The 18,897-nt window shown below is 37.1% G+C and overlaps 1 long non-coding RNA gene across 1 annotated transcript in view; it reads left to right on the forward strand.

Annotated features, from left to right (window-relative positions):
- The window catches only part of LOC144616886 (uncharacterized), a 482,774-nt gene that overhangs the window by 261,328 nt on the left and 202,549 nt on the right, over positions 1-18,897 (forward strand). The window lies entirely within an intron of this gene.

Raw genomic sequence — 18,897 nt, forward strand, 5'->3', positions numbered from 1 at the left:
AATGTTACAGCTATTGGTCATATATTAGAAATGACCCCTTTACATCTAAAACAGGAGGATAATGGCCTCTATCTCTGTTTATATATAACTTGTCCTAGGCAGCCTAGGAAGTAAAGGAAAGAAATAAATAGTCAAAAGAAAGAAAAAGGAGAAATGAAATTGCCATTACCCAGAGACATGACTGTCAAAATAGGAGAGACTTGACAGAAAAGAACTTGGAAATATGAAAGTTCAGAAAGATTGCTGGATATAAAATAAACCAACTTAGCATACACAACCAATAAACAATTAAAAAATTCAGTTTAAAAGCTGATACCATGACAACTCTCAACAAAAACTGGAGACATGGGAATAAATCCAACAAAAGATGTGCAAGTTTTTTAAAAGATAATATTATAAAAATTGTGATTAAGGTACAAAGATGTAAGTAAATTGACAGATATACCATGCTTACAGTAGAATTGCCTAATATCATAAAGATTTAAGACTTCCTAAATTAGCTTATAAATTATAATACAAATTTACACAGAGGTGGTTTTGTTTATTTGTTTGGGGAAACTTGACAAACTGATTCTAAAGTGTTTATGAGGCACTAATGGTCATATGAATGTATAACCAATACTGTGTTGAAGAAGTTAGGGAGACTAGTCATACCACATACCAAGAAGTGTTCTAAAGGTATAGTAAATAAGAATTGGGACATTGGAGCAACACTAATAAATATGCCAAGTTCAGAAACAGGCTCATGTATGACTGAGAATGTATTATAAATGAGTATAGAAAGGATCTAGTAAATAGAGAAGTAATGATTCATATGGAGGGAATAAACATACTAAGATCCCTTCCTCATTCTGAATACAGATTAAACCCTAGACCTAATGTTTCTATAAAAGTGAAAGGAAAAGTAAAAAAAATTACATTTTTAGAAGAAAGTATGAGAATGTATGAGAAAGGATGAGAATATCTTTCTGACCAGTGAGTAGGGAAGGGTTTCTTAAGGCAGACATTAAAACACAAACCATGCAGAAAAATAATGACTATCTTAAAATGAAGTATATGTACAGAAGAGACAGTTACATTTCATACTCAACAGTTGGGTTAAAAACTATAATCTGAAAATACCAAATATTGTCTATGATGTAGAAGAATAAATTGGTACGACCAACTGGGAAAGGAGTTTGACCTATTTTAGTAAATTTAACAACGTACATATCCTAAAACAGAAATTCCACTTCTAGGCATCTATCATAGAAACATATTTATATATGTTCACCAGGAGACATGCACTTAAATGTTTATTTTGGCATAGTTCCATAATGGCATAGTACCAGAAAAAATTCTGTATGTCCATAATTAGAAGAATGTGCAAATAAAAGGTGGTGTATTTATATAGTAGACTGGAGTCCAGTAGATAAGTATTACTCCATGAGATGCATTAACATGGATTGATCTCAACAATAGAAAATTAAGGAAAAACAAAAACAGAAACAAGTTACAGAAAAATTAATGATATATCATTTATATTAAATTTTAGGACACGCAAAACAGTGTTCTTTATTTTCAAAGAATATATTAATAGGTAGTAACATAATTTTAAGAATGGAAATTCTGAACATTAATTTTAGGATACTTCTGTGAAGGGAGGTAAGGAGGAATGGAAATGGGATCAGAGAGAGAGGGTTTCAAGAGTTTTTTTTTTAATTTTTTTTTAACGTTTTATTTATTTTTGAGACAGAGAGAGAGAGAGGGTGAACGGGGGAGGGTCAGAGAGAGAGGGAGACACAGAATCTGAAACAGGCCCCAGGCTCTGAGCTGTCAGCACAGAGCCCGATGCGGGGCTCGAACTCACAGACTGTGAGATCATGGCCCGAGCTGAAGTTGGACGCTCAACCGACTGAGCCACCCAGGCGCCCCTCAAGGGGTTTTTTAAATCTGTACGAATTTTCTTTTCAACTCTTTATTTGATAATATAGATTATACAATAATACATACCTATCCTGTTTACCTTTCACTCATTTTCACTTGATGTTTATACCTATTACCATAGTATAATATCAAAACACGGCTGGGGCGCCTGGGTGGCGCAGTCGGTTAAGCGTCCGACTTCAGCCAGGTCACGATCTTGCGGTCCGTGAGTCCGTGAGTTCGAGCCCCGCGTCAGGCTCTGGGCTGATGGCTCGGAGCCTGGAGCCTGTTTCCGATTCTGTGTCTCCCTCTCTCTCTGCCCCTCCCCCGCTCATGCTGTGTCTCTCTCTGTCCCAAAAATAAATAAAAAACGTTGAAAAAAAAAAATTAAAAAAAAAAAAAAAAAAAAAAAAAAAAAAAAACACGGAGTTTGAGATTGGTCAATTGTGTGTATATAGATCTTTGTCATTTTATCACACATGTGGATTTGTGTAACCACCATCTCAATTAAGATTCAGAACAGCTCTATCATTATGAAATATTCCAATACTATGCTTTTGTAATCACATCCACTCCCTTTCCCCTATGGTCCCTAAACTAATTTGGCAACCACCTAATTTGTTTCCCATATCTATAAAATTTTATTGTTTCAAGATTGTCACTGTACTCTTTTGTATTCCCCCAACCATGTATGAAAGATACGGTTTTTTGGATCTTTGCAAGTATTTGGTATCACTATTTTTAATTTTAGCTGTTCTAATGAGTAACTAGTGATCTCATCATATTTTTACTTTAAATTTCTCTAGTTGGTAGTGTATTATTTTTCTCTTGCTGCTGTAACAAGTAACCACAAACTTTGTGGCTTAAAGCAATCCAAACATTATCTTATAGTTCTTTATATTACGAATCTTACACAGGTCTCACAAGGCTGGATGAAGGTGCTGACAGAGAGTGTTCTTTTTGTAGGTGCTGGAGGACAATCTGCTTCCTTCCCTTTTCCAGCTTCCATATTTCTTGTTTCCTGACCCCCTTCCTCTGTGTTCAAACATCCATTCAGACCTCTTTTGCCTTACGATCCCACTTTTAAGGACTTTTAAAGACTTGAGATTATATTGGGCCTACCCAGGTAATTGAGGATAACTGCTCTATTTTAAGATTAGCTAAATAGCAACCTTAATTCTCCTTTCCCATGCAATGTAACATATTCACAGATTCAGGAGGCTGGATGTGGACATCTTTGGAGGGATATTAGTCTGCCTCCCATAGTTAGTGATGTTGAGCATCTTTGCATGTGCTTATTTGCCATCCATATATCCTCTTCAGTGAAGTGTCAATGTCTTTTGACCATTTTCTAATTGGATTGTTTGTTTTATTACTGTGGAGTTTTGAGAAGGCTTTTCTTTTCTTTTTCTTTCTTTTCTTTCTTTTCTTTCTTTCTTTCTTTCTTTCTTTCTTTGTTTCTTTCTTTTTTGTTTTTTGGTATTTTAAAAATTATAGTTATGGGTCTTATAATCTTTAGTTAACAAATATTCCTCTCAGTCTATAGCTTGTCTTTTCATCCTCTTAACAGGATCATTCACAGAACAAAAGATTTTTATTTTGATGAAGTGCAAGTTACTGATATTTTTCTTTTTTGTATAGTGCTTTTGGTGTTATTCTGTATTTCAGTAAGATCTAAGCCCTGAAGATTTTCTCCTGTTATCTGCTAAAAGTTTTTATGGTTTTACACTTTACATTTAGGTCTACAATCCATTTTGAGTTAATTTTTTAGTAAATGGTAAGGGTTGGATCAGGGTTCTTTTTATTTTTCACCTATGGATATCTGTAGGATTGTTCTAGCACCTACAGTATTTCCTCCATTGACTGACTTTTCAATCTTTGATAACAAATACATTGGTCATATTCGTTTGGAGATGAATTGATTTTTTTTCCTTTAAAAAAGGAGAAATACAATGACCTGTTAAGATTTTTGTTTTGCTTGAAAATATTTCTTTATTTATTTAAAATGTTTATTTTTGAGATAGTGCAAGAGGGGGAGGGGCAGAGAGAGGAGGAGAGAGGATTCAAAGAGGGCTCCACGCTGACAGCAATGAGCTCGATGTGGGGCTTGAACTCATGAACCGTGAGATCATGATCTGCACTGAAGTTGAATGCTCAACTGACTGAGCCACCCAGGTGCCCCATGAACTGTCACGTTTTAATATGAGTTAGGGCACAATAGTATGTTGTTTTTTAATTTTTTTTATTGCATTGAAATAGTTGATAATAATAACATATAAAGGGGGCATTTGCACTCTCCAAGTCTGAAAATGTTGGGAGAGTTGGGGATGGTGTGATGATAAGAGAATCACACTGGATTGGAGATTAATAGCTGTATGAACTTTATAAAAGTTGTGTTCTTTTCTGGGCTTCAGTTTTACTTTCAGTGAACCAAGAGTGCTCTTCTAGGTGACCTCCTAGAGCCGTTTGCAACACTAATGCTCAGAGTATGTGATGAGTACTTATCATTGAGTTTATAATAAGAGGTGAGGAGAGCCATCCAGGCTGTCATTCTTGCTTATAGTGTAAAGAATCAAGTAGAGGCTGCATAATTAACTAGAAGTTCATGGTTAACAAAAAGCCTTGTATTTCAAAGAACTTTGGTGCATTTCTGGCTACTTATAACTAATCATAATAGTATAGAAGGTATAATTGTATAAAATGAAGACTTTGCATTTTAAGAATATCCCAGACTGAAGGCAGTGTAGTATATGGAAATAGAAAAAAGACATTAGTGGAAAAACTGATGAAATCCTAGGAAAATCTTAGTGAATAGCCTTATCTTGATGTTAATCCCTCAAATTTAGCAGTATACCATAGTTTGTAAGACATTGATTTTAGTGGAGGTGTTATAAAATTTTCACCAGACTATACAGCACAATGAGGGGAAACAAACAAACAAACAAACAAACAAACAAACAAACAAACAAACTAGAAATCAACTTTTGACATGGCAGCCTGAGTTGCTCCGTGGACTGGCTCCTCAGTGAAACAACAGTAACTGGTGCAACTTATTCTAAAAACCTAACTATTTAAGTCTGGAAATTATCCCAAGGGTATACAGCAAATGGAGAAATCTGTATTCAAGAAAATGGACTAGACTGAGGTCACCACAGAGTTTGTGGCATTTAAGCCATGACACACTCCCCTTCTTCTGCCCCACCAACTTACCCTAACTGATCTTGCATTCCAGGTAATTGCATTCAAAGCATGGGGCTCCCTCTCCCCCAAGATTCCATTCTGGGGCCACAGAATCTCCCCTGGAGGGACCGTCCACCAGCGTTTCTAATCCTTCCCCTCATCCCCAGCTCTGTGTTGTAGAACTCTGAGACAAGAGGACTTAGAAGTCTGAAGCATTCATCACTGTCTTGTAGGGTAAAAGCTTGGCCTTAGGCATGGCCGACTAAGGTTAATGGGCTCCAATCACCACACCAGTTTCTAGCACAGAGAGTTTCCACACCAAGAGAGGCAAGACCTAGAAGATCACGGGTTATTGTTCCTCTTCAGCACCCTGCTTGTAAAAGCAGGGCTACTCAGAGAATCAGGCCACTGTCTCTACCCCTGATCCAGAGCAGTGTTGCAGAGATTTTTCTCAGGGGGAAAGACAGAACTATATAGTTCTCCCCAAGGAAAAAGATTAGTCACTCCAAGACAACAAAAAGAGAATTTGTAGACCAGTCAGATGTTTCACAGAGAGTACCAGAGAAAGATAGTTAAGAGTCCTTCTGGGCTTGCAACAAGCCTTGAATCAAGTCTCAAATACCACCCCTAGAAGAGGCCCAAGTTTAATTGGTTTAGATTGCGGAACAGTTTATCACCCAGGCATTGCTGAAAACAACAGAGCAATCATCCAGCAATTAGCAGAAGCCCATAGCCAGTATTTTACCAAAAAACTTAGAGATCAGGGAAATAAGTAGTCACAGGGAGTCATGCTAAAACTGTCATCCAAAGGTGATTGTGAGTGTGTCCAAGGCTGTGCCCTCTGAACAGTGATGGGAGAGGTTGCAAACTGCAGTAGAAAGTGCAGCCAAACTACTAAACAAAGCAAGCAAACAACAATGACAAGCCCCAGGCGTTTGGGATCAGTATCCAGAGTTGCTGGAATATATGGTCTAAAATGTCCAGTTTTCAACAAAAAGTTACAAGGATGCAAAAAAACAAAGTGTGACCCATAGACTAGAAAAAGGAGGCAAGAATAATTTCATTTGAAAGGAACAAGGTGTCAGACTTACCAGACACAGATGTCAAAACAGCTATTATATATTCAAAGAATTGAAGAAAAATCATACTTAAAAAAGGAAAGGAATGTATGATAACAGTATTTCATCAAGTAGAGAATGTCAGTAAAGGGATAGAAATTATTAAAAAAGAACCAAATAGAAATTCTGGAGTTGAAAATTAAAAGAACCTAAATGAGAAATTTACTAGAGGGGTTCAACAGATTTGATCTGGCAGTAGACAAACTCAGTAAAGATATATTGATAGAGATTATGCAGTCTAAAGAACAGAGAGAAACAATAACGAAAAGTAAAAAGAACCTCACAGAAATATCAGATGGCATTAAGTACAGCTACATATGCATAATTGGAGTACAACAGAGAGGAGAGTGGACTAGAAAAACAATTTGAAGACCACAGTATCTCTTCATTGGGAATTGTCTCTTCCTCTGAGTGTCTGACCTTCCTATTTTACATTGTTAACATTTCCCTTTGCTTAAAGAAAAAAAAAAGGAAATGACAGTTGTAGTTGACGGCACTTATGTTGTATGGCCTTTAATTTGCACAATAAAATGTTGGCACTCCTATATTGACCTGAGAGTATTTTTTAATGTAAAAATTTTATTGTTTCATAAAATCCTAAATTTGGGAACCCCTGGTTTAAGAACTAAATCTCTAGTCAGTGGTCCTTGGAACCTGACAGCTTTAAGAAAATAATAATCATTAAAGTTTTAATATTAGTGTTTATTTATTATTGAGAGAGAGCGCGAGTGAGCATGAGCAGGGGAGTGGCAGAGAGAGGGAGACACATAATCGGAAGCACGCTCCAGGCTCCAAGCTGTCAGCACTGAATCCAATGTGGGGCTCGAACTCACAAGCCTTGAAATCATGACTTGAGGTGAAGTCGGATGCTTAACCCACTGAGCCACCCACGTGCATCTAACATTTTAATATTAGAAGGGTATTATATACCTTCAGCTGCCTAGCAAAATACTTATTACATAGTTGATTTAGTAAATATGTATTGGAGTGAATGACACAAGAGGATCAGGAGTGTATGACTTTGTGCGCGTGCACATGTGCGCGCATGTGCATGGGTGGCTGGCCATGACCCCTCCTGCTGTTCTCCTTCAAAGCTATATAGATACATCTGATATGTATGAGTTTACTTGTTTTTTATGAGATTTTGCTTTGACATATTTATATGGGTTCTGATTTTTTAGTTGAGTTTCAGAAATCCTCTCCAAGTATTAACAGATAAGTGGAATTATTTAATACCCCCCTCCTTCAGTTTTGAGTATATGTTTTTTTGTGTTTGTTTTTGTTGATGGTAGGGCTGCTGTTGAATTTGTTCACTATTTTGAATTCCAAGGTCACATTAAAATTTTAATGTTTCTTTTTCTCAGTGTCTGAAGACCTTTTAAATAATTTTATTTGTTCTGTTTTACCCTCTGCCCTGGTGTTTTTATTTCTTGGAGAGAAACCTGAGTATATATTAGTTCCACAGAGCAGGTTTCAGTTTACCCTTTCTATTCCATGGGCTAGTCTAAGGCTTCTTCATGTGTTGTGAACAGTTTGTTCCTCGCTGATGGGTCTGAAAATGCTTAGTAATAATTACGCTTCCTGGATCTTTGTGAAATAACCTGCTTTACCCAATTTAGCACACATGTGGTTGAGAAATCCCTGTGGTTTCCCTTGTTGGAAATACGTGTGTAAAAGGACGCAGTGGCTGACAGTGGTTCAGAGCACAGGCTCCGAGACACCATCATGTCTCAGTTGGTGTTTCAAGAGTGAACCTTTGATGTGGCTTCACATGTTTGAATTTGCCAGCACTTGAGACTAAGGAAAAAAACTGCAATATTTTGGCCCATCATGTTCGAGTAAGGCAAAACATCAACACCAAGAAAATTACTGCTTATCCTCTCAGTAATCCAAGGAGAAGTGACCACAGACTTAAAGGATTTGAAGTTGCAAGAAAGCAGGATTATTTGTTGACTTAAAATCCTCCCATGACCTGCTTGTACCCCTCAGCAACTAAGTTATTGTCTTAGGACAACAGAACCATAATGATAACCAGAACATTTCTTTTGATATCTGTTGTTATTTTGAAGAATTTCCTGTAGTATTTCATTGTGTCTTAATGTTACCAAACTTTATATCATGATTACTCAAAACTGCGTTAATTGTTAAAAGCCCTTTAAATTTGTATATCCTACTGAGCCATTCTGTGTCTGAGGCCCTAAAATGTCAAAGTGGTTCTTCCTTTTTTTTTTTTTTTTTATAGATTACATAGTTTAGAAACAGTTGGCTATAGATCCTTGTTGTCAGAAACCAACCTTGGACAAGAGGATGATTAAAGAGAATTTATTAAACAATGAATTAACTAAGGGAGTTCCTTTTTCACACACCATGTGTTTCACACACCATGCTTCAATTATTCAATATCTCATCTCCATAGCTTAACTGTGACCTTGATTTTATGCTGGACCTCATAGTGCCCAGGCCAGAGCTGGCAGTGTTATAGGGGCTCAAGACAGAAGGATTTGGGATCTTCATTCCAAGAGGTCACTGCTGGACTCACGGCATAGAATGGCTCCATAGGATTATAACGGTCTCATTTGAATAATTTATTGTGACTGTTTGAAGTGTGTATCTTTTCATACAATGTTTGGTTACTCACTTTGTCTCTGGCATTTTTCGGTGTATTGCTTCAGGTATGGGTTTTGTTGGTTGCAAGTGATGGTAATCTAACTTAAGTGGTTCTGATCATTGAAAAGCCCAGGCGGTAGGTCAGGACTTCAGACATACCATTTGGACTTTTTCTCTGTCACACAACTAGTTTTTCCTCTGTCCTAGCATCATGCAAGCAGACTCCATGCACATGAACTTGTTACCAACTTATGTACTTTGCCATGAGGTTTACGTTCTATTGCTTCAGAATCCTCAATAAAATAATTTCTCTGTTCCAGTAGTTTTAATGAAAGTCTCAGGATTGAATCTCATGGGAATCTCATGTGGGTCACATGACCATCATTGACCAAATATCTGTGGTCAGGGGAGGGTCCTACACCATGATTGCCTGAGATGGGGAAATGTGGTTACCCCAAGTTAAATCATAACATCACCATTGGAGGGTGGGAGAAAGAATTTGTTCCCCCTTCCAAAAAAATCCATAGTTTTAATTTGTTCCTACTTTTATGAACTATTCCCACTTTTGTCTGCTTTTTTTTTCCTAATGAACATGCCTTCTCTTTCCTTTCTAGCAAGCTTGTACCTTTTATCATCCACCCAGGTCATCCCCACACTCTCCATGAAAACAGGTAGGAGCAATGAGAGACCAGGGAAAAGAACAAACCTTAAACCCTGTTCATGCCAGAACCAACTGTTTCATCTGACATCTTCCAGAGCCTTTGCCAAAGCCTGCCTAATTCTGATAGATGGTGTTTACCATACCATTGCTTTTCAAGCTTCATTTCACATTTCACATTAGGCTGCCAAGTGATTTTGGAAAACTCCTCAAGGAAGCTTTTGTAAACATAATAGAGGCTAAGACCTTTTCTTGTTTTATCCTACTCATTCAACCTCACATTTTCTTCTCTCCCATTGACTGGAAGTTCTTCTCTTTAATAAAACATCCTGACAGTCAAGGAATACTTTTTTTACATGGAAAGAAGTTTCCTAATTACTTTGTTCTAATGTCAACTAGAATTGAAATCATTGTCCCCCACTGTTGTTTTTGCCGAAACAATAGTGAGTTACACCAGTGGTGAGAGTGCTTCTGCTAATGGCAGAGAAAGACTTAGAATGATTCATACATTCAGGATATGGGTGGCTCTCAAGGAATGAGAAACAGAGCACTAGAATAAATTTCCCCATTGCAAAAGACATTATGTTGTTCCTTTTTTTTTTTTTTTTTTTTTTTTTTTTTACACCAAGACTGTAATATTCAGGAATAGTGGCTTGTTTTTTCTTTGAACCTAAATAATGTCCCCAAACCCCCTATTTTAGAAATGAATAAAGCCCTCAGGAAGTGTTTAAGTATTTTTAGTTCACATTTCAGTGTTGTTTTTTTTTTTAAAGCTGTAGGGTTTTTTGGTTAGATTCTTACCTTTCATAGTTCGTTGTTAATTAAAAACAAAATAAACCATGAGCACTAAGTCTACATTGTAGAGAGAGCATAGACTCCCACGATGCTTGTTGTTCTATTTTTTTTTCCTTTGAGGAGCTTGGGTGTTATGTGGTCAGCACTATCCAAACAATTAATGTAATAGAGTGAAAATGTCCCTTCAGCAGCAATAGCTCCTCCTGAGAGGAGGCTAAACTGCCTTTAGATTGAAGAAAAGTTATGTAAGACCATTTCTGTCCAAAATTATTGGGCTGAATTCCAGATTTCTCTAATGAAACTTTGCTGAATAACTGCTATGCTTGCAGCTGGGGAAGTGTTCAAAATCAGGTGTTGATTCTTGCTACTTTATCTACTCTTTTAAAACCAGGTTTCTAAAAGCCAGACCCAAGTGATTGTTCAGAGAGGTTGATTAAATGGGAATTGAATTTTGATGCTAGTAAGTGCACCATCATTTGGGATGTGAGCATCTTCATCGTTATGACTTTTATTAAAAGAGATCTGTCTGATCGTGTGGATTTCTCCATTAGCCTTTGGGAAATAATGGTATCTTTCAGAACTTAGAAGATCTTTTATAAATCAAGAATAAAGGGTTACTTGTCTCTTCTTAACTTCTCTGAAATAATCTGAAACTTCAGTTCAAGGTGTACATGTCTCTTTTATAATCCTTCACTGTAAAATACCTTTATTTTACCTATATTTTAAGAATTTTGCAATCAAGCAACTCTGATGGCCTCATCTCAGGAGAAGACATTGTGACTGACAAACATACGACTTTATAAGAAAAGTATAATTGTTAACCTTGTGAAAGAAATGATTTAATTTTGTAGTTAACATTTCTCTATGCAAACAGTGCATCATCAACTGTAAAAAGTAATACTAGACAAATATTAGATTAAGATACCTGAGGTTCTGAAGTGAATATATCCAAACTGCTAGAATGTGTATTATTCATGAGCGCTGAGCTTCCTATACTTCTACTATTAAATTAAAATCTTCTAGAGTCTCAGAATTCTATACGTAGAATTTTTTGGCTTTTTATTCTGAGCAGAAAAAATAAAATTGATATTAAAAACTACAGATGCATCAGTGAACTTCTATAGAATTTTTTATAATTGATGTCTAATTATTCTTAGTTTGTAGATGCTTCTTTATAACTACTTTCAAACTACCCTGTAACTTAGTGGCTTAAAAAATAACCATTATTACTATTCTCATGATTCTTAAACATGGATCAGGGTTAATGGTGTTGCTGGTGGTTACTTCTGTGGCTATATTTAGCTGGGGGGCCAGCCATGTCCTGGGGTTAGGCTCAGTTAGGATGCTTGAATGACTGGGCTTCTCTGTTTTCACATGGTCTTTCATGCATTCTCTCCATTGGTAGAAACTTTTACATGGCAGCTCAGGATATTCAAGAGTACTGGAGTAGAAGCTTCTAGGCCTTTGTAATGCTTGGGCTTGGAAACCAGAACAGAGTTACTTCTGTAGCACTTGTTGCTTAGAACAAGTATACAGAGCCTTCTCAGGTTCAAAGGAAGAGAATGACAAGAGAATATGGTGCTAGGAAGCATGGTTTATTGGGGGACACCAAAGTAATAGTCTCCTGCTTTAGCATTTATTAATTCATTCAAATGGCATGTGTTATTTCTATATGTTAGCATGGGAAGAGAGAGAGAGAGAGAGGCAGACACAATCTTGGACTCATATATTTAATTTGAGATACTTTCAAGAAATTCAAGAAGGGTTGTTGAATTTAGATCTAGGAGTTTAGATCTCAGAGGAAAAGAAAATCTAGTTCAGAGATTACATTTGTGATTGATTGTTGGTGATGACTCAGCCTATGGGTGCAAATGGGATCACTCAGGGACAGACAGTACCACCCTCAAAAGAGATAGGAACTTGGGACTGAGGCTTGAGGAACTGAACTTTTTAAAGCTTGAGTATAGGAGCTTGAGACAGAGAATGTAGGAGAAATTCAGAAGAGTATGATGTTACAGACATCAAAAAGAGAATTTTAAAAAATGAGGCATGGAATGGCAATGTTAAATGTTGCAGAAGGGTCAAGTAAGAGGAGCCATGACAAATGCCCATTGCATTTACTCACAAAGAAAAGTTCATGGTAACCTTTCCAAAACTGTGTGAGTAGAGATGGTGAGGCATGCTGTATTAAGGTTACTGAAGAGTGAAGAAACAGTGAAGGGAAAAAATCAGATAATGAACGTGACTTTTAAAAGAGGTTTGGGTATGAGTAGGAGAGAGGTGGAAGGTGGTTATAGGGTGAGGTAAGGTTTTCCAGGGATTAGACAGAAGAGATAATGGGGGAGAAAAGACTATGGGAGCACAACTAGAAGGATTGGTTTGAGGAGGACATAGACTTTCTCTTTGGTAATTGCCTTAACTAGCAAGCCCTTATACAGAAGTGGCTACCTTTTCTGAGGTTGTATTTAAATTTTTTGTTTTGTGCATTTATTTCCTAAAGAGTAGGAATAAGAGTAATAATGCTTGTAATTGTTAAGAACTGTGAAAGATCTGTGTTTTGCCTTAGTTATAAGTTGTTGGCTTGACATAGTTTAAGGAATTCTCCCAGAAGACATGAGTCTCTCAGGTCAGAGACAAAGGAAATGGTTAGTCACAGCATTGCAGGTAATGTGAGCTTTAAGTTTGTGTCATTTTCCCTTTGCCCTTGCCCCGAAGTTCTTTGGAGGGAAAAAGGAGCAACCAAGTTGGATGGTGCACACACACAGTGGGTTTGCATCTCAGTCAAGGAACTCTGAGCTTAGGGAACCTAAATGTTTTTTACTAGGCTGCAGCAAAGCTGATCAACCTTTGCATTGGAGCAAAACATTGTCATTATGATATTGGGCAGTAAATACACCTTCCCTCTGCTCCAGATGAAAACACTGTTTTTTTTCTCTCTTTTCTAAGGCTCTTTGCTCTATAAACATCTTTGAAAAGAGACTTCTGACCCAGAGCTTTCAGAATCTCTGCTAAGAAGATGTGCAGAAATGTGAAAGACTTATAGAAAACTGTCTCCCAAATCAATATTAGGTAGATTTTATAGGCAGCCCCTATGTGCTAGGCATGACACTTCTTACATTTATTTTCTAGTCCAGTGCTCACAACAGCCTTATGAAATGCAGTATTAGTCAGTTGGGCTGCCATTTGAAAATACCAAAGACTGGATGCCTGAAACAACAGATATTTATTTTCTCCTGGGTCTAGATACAGACTGTATGTCTAATTTCAAGGTGTTGGCATGACTGGTTTCTGTTAAGGCCTCTCTTATTGGCTGTTAAATGGCTTCCTTCTCGCTGTGTCCTAACATGGCTTTTCCTCCATTTGTGTGCCCTCCTGGTGTCTCTTTGCCTTCTTAGGAGGACACCACTTGTATTGGATTAGAGACCCACTCTTATGAGCTCATTTCACCTTAATTACCTCTTTAAAGGCCCTATTTCCAAATATATTCACATTTAGGATTAAGGCTTCAACATAGAATTTTAGGGGGACATAATTCAGCCCACAACAGATACTAAATGCTATGCATTGCTTATTGTAACTATTTTTCAGATGAGAAAACAGAGGCCTTGAGAGTTTAAGGTACTTGAACAAGATCACACAGGTCAAAGGGGTGCAGTGGGCTTTGAACTGAACTCTAGTCTGACTCCAGTCCCATGAGCTTAACCAGTCTCCTACAGAGCAAGAGTGAATACATTGTATTTTTAGGTATTTCTGAGGAAAAATGATTTCTTAGCTTTTGAATCAGAATCACTGATCTTGTGAAAGAATATTATAGTATGAGTTACACAGTTTATTAGTCAGACTTGCTCCCTCCCCCACTCCTTCCTTTTCCTCCCTTCCCTCCTTCCTATTGCATAATCATCAGCATATATTTATTGAATGCTACTTTGGCCAGGTGTCAAGGATCCATCAATCAATAAAATCAATTCCCTAACCTCATGAAAGGTATATCTTTGGTATTGTGTGAAGGAGTTTTACTATCCCTCTTTATCTCCTCCCAGTTTTTAATATTTATATTTTCTGCATAACTGAAAGGGAAAGAGAACTGACATTTACCAAATGGCAACCAAATGTTAAGCATGTCCACTTATACAGTATTATCTCATTTAATAATGCTGTTTTATTAGCATAGATGGGAGACTTTGCCATTTTAAATCTTTAATTATGCTTGTAGAAATATATATATATATATATATATATATATATATATATATATGTATATACACACACACACACACACACACATATATATATGTTTCTATTAAAACTTGGGTTACAAGTTCAACTGTTTAGTTGTGATTATGCATTTATAAAGACTGCACACTTGTGTGTATGTATCTATGTATGTCTATATATTTGTATATTTTTCCCTTTTTGTGTCAGAAAATAGGTGATCGGTTCAAAGAGTGATTGGAAGTTATTACAACACAGCCATCTTCAAGCTTATAGTCTTGGGTGATGAAGTTGGAATTAATCAGTTTAACAGAGTTTACATATGTCCAGAAAGGACAGCTAAGGATTAAGGGGTGCCAGATGGCATTGATGATAAAGGGAGTGTGGGAGAGTATTTTACAACAGAACCTAAAACCAGTACCACTCTTGAAGTTATGTACAAGTTTTGGGGAGCTCTCAGGCTGGTTTATTCTGGTTCTGGCCTGTTTTTTTTCTAGTTGCTGGCATTTGTGTAGTTTTGTCTGTATCTCGTTTTCTTTGCACTGTAAAAAAGGATTGCTTAACGTGCATTTAAAAGAAGAGCTTGTCTTAATTGAAAAATTAAGTGACTGTATTTTAAGATATCTTTGCTACATTTGCAAAAGTATTAGGAGTCAAGACACGGTGCATTAAGGCTCACATTTTTGTGAAAGTTGATCCCAACTGACTTTATCCTTCGGGTTTTCTGGGGCAGCATATTTTATTTATTTGAGCATCTGTGATTTAGAATGTGTGATTCACTGGTACTTTACTATTATAGCTCTACTCTCTTGAAGTCTGCTACGTTTTTATAGTCCACAACTGGGAATTAACAAGTTAACCTTTGCTGTCACCAGATGTGACAGGGATAAAAATAAAGAGATTTCTTAGCATAATCACTTTAAAGAACACTGTTCATGTCAATACAAAACCAAGTCATAATATTCACCTGGTCTTATTTTTAAAAAAAAAAAATTTTTGAGGTTTATATTCAAATAATAGGTAAAACTGACATGTAGGCTATTTGCGTTTGTATATCCTGTTACATTTTATGGATTTACTATTATTATCTGCTGTTTTCTTTTCTTCCTAGCTATGTTAAATCTTCATATCCATATACGGATTGATTAAAATTCCTTATTGGTGTGCTGCAAAAGTTTGAAAACTAGATGTTTAAAATTCAACCTCAGTCAATATACATGACTCTAGGGGCGCCTGGGTGGCGCAGTCGGTTAAGCGTCCGACTTCAGCCAGGTCACGATCTCGCGGTGAGTTCGAGCCCCGCGTCAGGCTCTGGGCTGATGGCTCGGAGCCTGGAGCCTGTTTCCGATTCTGTGTCTCCCTCTCTCTCTGCCCCTCCCCCGTTCATGCTCTGTCTCTCTCTGTCCCAAAAATAAAAAAAAAAAAAAACGTTGAAAAAAAAATATACATGACTCTAGCCAGAGGTTAGTGTCATCAAAACAAAGTTTATTCAGAAAGTAGTTACAATAATAGAATTACACTTTGTTGCAGTTATAAAACATACATTAAAGCATCAGTAGCATAGTGGTTTAGAGTTTGAACTCTAAAGCTCAGTGACCTAAGTTAGAGTACCTCTGTCACTGTGGGATCTTTTCCAAGTTGCTTAATTTCTTAGTCTCAGTTTCTATATAGATAAAGTAGAAAAAAATATGACCTATCTCATAGGGTTCTCAGTGTATTTAAATAAAGTAATATGGGCAGAGCACCTTGTATAGTATTAGGGTGCTAACTAAATAAAAGGGAGCTTCTAATTAATAATATTATGAAGCAGAGCCCTGGAGAGTGCCCTTGTTAGAATTCAGTGAAGTGAGCTGGGTTCTTTGCAGGTCCAGTGATTGACTTTTATCATTGCTCCTAGATTTAATCAGCTCACGGTCTCTGAGAGAAGGAATTGAACAAATAAACTCATGAGTGACTAATGTAAAAGCCAGAACGCTCATTTATAAAAGTGACAGAATAATTATTTTGAAGCAAGTACTGAGGTGATTTTTTTTTTTGCTCCTGCAATCTTTTACCTGTAGTCCTGTTTGCCACTTTGATCTAGATTTTGGTTCCTCTGACTCAGAGGAAAGCTTCAGTAGACCACAGAGGGGAAAAAGAAGAAACATTAATAGCCTTTGAATTTTGAATTATAAAGTCCTGGTATAAATTCTAGACAAGAAAATTTATCCTGTTCAGTACTGTTTGTCCTGGTTGCTGGGTAAAGATGAGGGTCCTCCCACCTTGGGTAGAACAAAAGACCTAGGGAGGATGGAATTGGATTCCCAGGTGGGAATCTCCTTATATCCGGGGATGGTTTAACACCATTTGAAGGGATGATGGTATATAGCATGGCGTGAGATGGTAGTGAAGGCCAAGAGAATTTGAGTTAACCTTACTGAGTTTCTTATGATCCCCACAGAGGCTTGGAAACGTTGCTTCTTTCCTTTCCAACCCAGATTACAAACGGCCACAAAGTCTTGTCTGCTTCCCATTGAGAGGCAGAATCTAATTCTCTTCCCCTTGAATGAAGGTATTATAGTAGCTTAGCAGACCGAAAGAATGCAACAGAAGTGAGCTTCTGTGACTTCCAAGCTAGCTAATGAGTTTAGCATCTTTCGCTTGGATCTCTTAGAATGCTCCCTCAGGGAAAAGACAGCTGTTGTGGAAGAAGTTGGACCATCCTGCTTGAGAGCCTCTGTAGGACTGCCTGGAGAGGGGAGCAGGGGCCAGCTAAGTTGAGCCTGCCATCCATCCCAGCAAGACAACAGGCATGTGAGTGACTCTGTCTTGGAATTCCAAACCAGTCAAGCTACCAGCCAGATACCACCAAGTGATTCCAGGGGAGGCAGAAGAAGTACCCAGCCAAGCCCTTGAAGATTGGATCTACAGATCATAAACATAATAAAATGATTATTGTTTTAAGTTTTGGGTGTTTTTTTCTACCACAATAGGTAACCACTACACAGCTCTTTACATGCCCTCAGAATGGTGTAGAAATCGGTAGAGTTGTCTAACTTTGACCAAAGAAGCTTTTTGGTCAGAGGAGAATTCACAGGATAATTTGTGTGGAGATGATTATCATCTTCAAAGAATCTGAGAGAGAGGAATATCTCTTCCTAAGTACTGACAGGAAAAACCCACTGTTTTCTCATAAGTAGTGGACATAAGAGCAGAGAAATGTTGACTGAGAAGAAGCTTTAATACTGCCACGATTGGTGTTTTTGGAGTTCTACAATATGGCAGCTCTGCCAGGCCTCCATTCTGTAAATATCAGATGCTACACACAGACATGAGAGAAGACATTGCTTTCATTTTATATGACAGAGGAACCCATGATCTGACTGAAAAATACCTTGAAGTGACTAGGTTTGTTATATGCAACTAGAAAAATGGTGTTTAAGAAAAGAATTAAGTACAGTAATAGAAAAATGAAAAGTTATTTTTTTTAGCACAAGTTTGCTGTTTGTGAAGTCATTATTTGCCATATTAATTAAATATGTGAAATCGTGCCAGTAACCCGAGTAGAATGTCTTAATTATCTGATTAGCTCATCTCTTCCTGGGTCAGTTTATTGTTTTACGGTGGGAACTGTTTCTTGTGTTGCGATCTGAACCCTCAAGTCTGCTCCAGTACATACCCTTGTGGGAAGCTAAATTGTCATGGAGTCTGAACAAAGATAAAAGGAGAACTTCTGTCATCAGGGCCATGATACCATACCTGATGATTCACCTCTGCCCCACAATGGAGAACACCTCTTTATAGTGATTAGAACTCTTGTGTTGTTCCTTGCACCTCATTTGGTATTGTTGTAGTATCTATACACTAAATAAATTACAGCAAATTCTGGCTCCCTGGTTACCTTTTATCTCTTTCTAATATGACCATTTCACCATTAACAGCAAGTTGTATCTGTAGATATATTTATGTTGTTAATTAGATGATGCTCAAGGTCTGCATGTTTTTTTGTCTTTGTTAACATCTTCTGAGGCCATCTCTTCAGATACTAGATTTAATTTACTTTGTGTTGATTTTATTAATTTAACTCATAACTCATGGTTGCCTCCATGGTCTGCCTAACAGGGTTACTCTGTTCCTAGCTTATACTGTAAGACTTTTAGCACAATGCCAAGTGCAGTGAGCAAGAAAAATCCTTAATAGAAAATTAAGGGGAACGACAACATATTTTCTCCTAGGAAATGAAAGAGAGAGAAACTTTGAACATCTCATTGTGAATTTCTACCACCCAGTAATGAAGATATAGATTATATTGTGCATTTTATAATTCCTATTTTTGAAATAGCTCAGGGTTACTTCTGTTCATAAGTTTTGAGGGGAAAAACCTGTTCATCTGTTTATTAATTTTTTTTTAAATTTTTTTTTAAATTTTTTTTTAACATTTAT

This window comes from Panthera onca, chromosome A1, assembly GCF_046562875.1.
Source record: "Panthera onca isolate mPanOnc1 chromosome A1, mPanOnc1 haplotype 2, whole genome shotgun sequence".
NCBI classification, from domain to species: Eukaryota; Metazoa; Chordata; class Mammalia; order Carnivora; family Felidae; genus Panthera; species Panthera onca.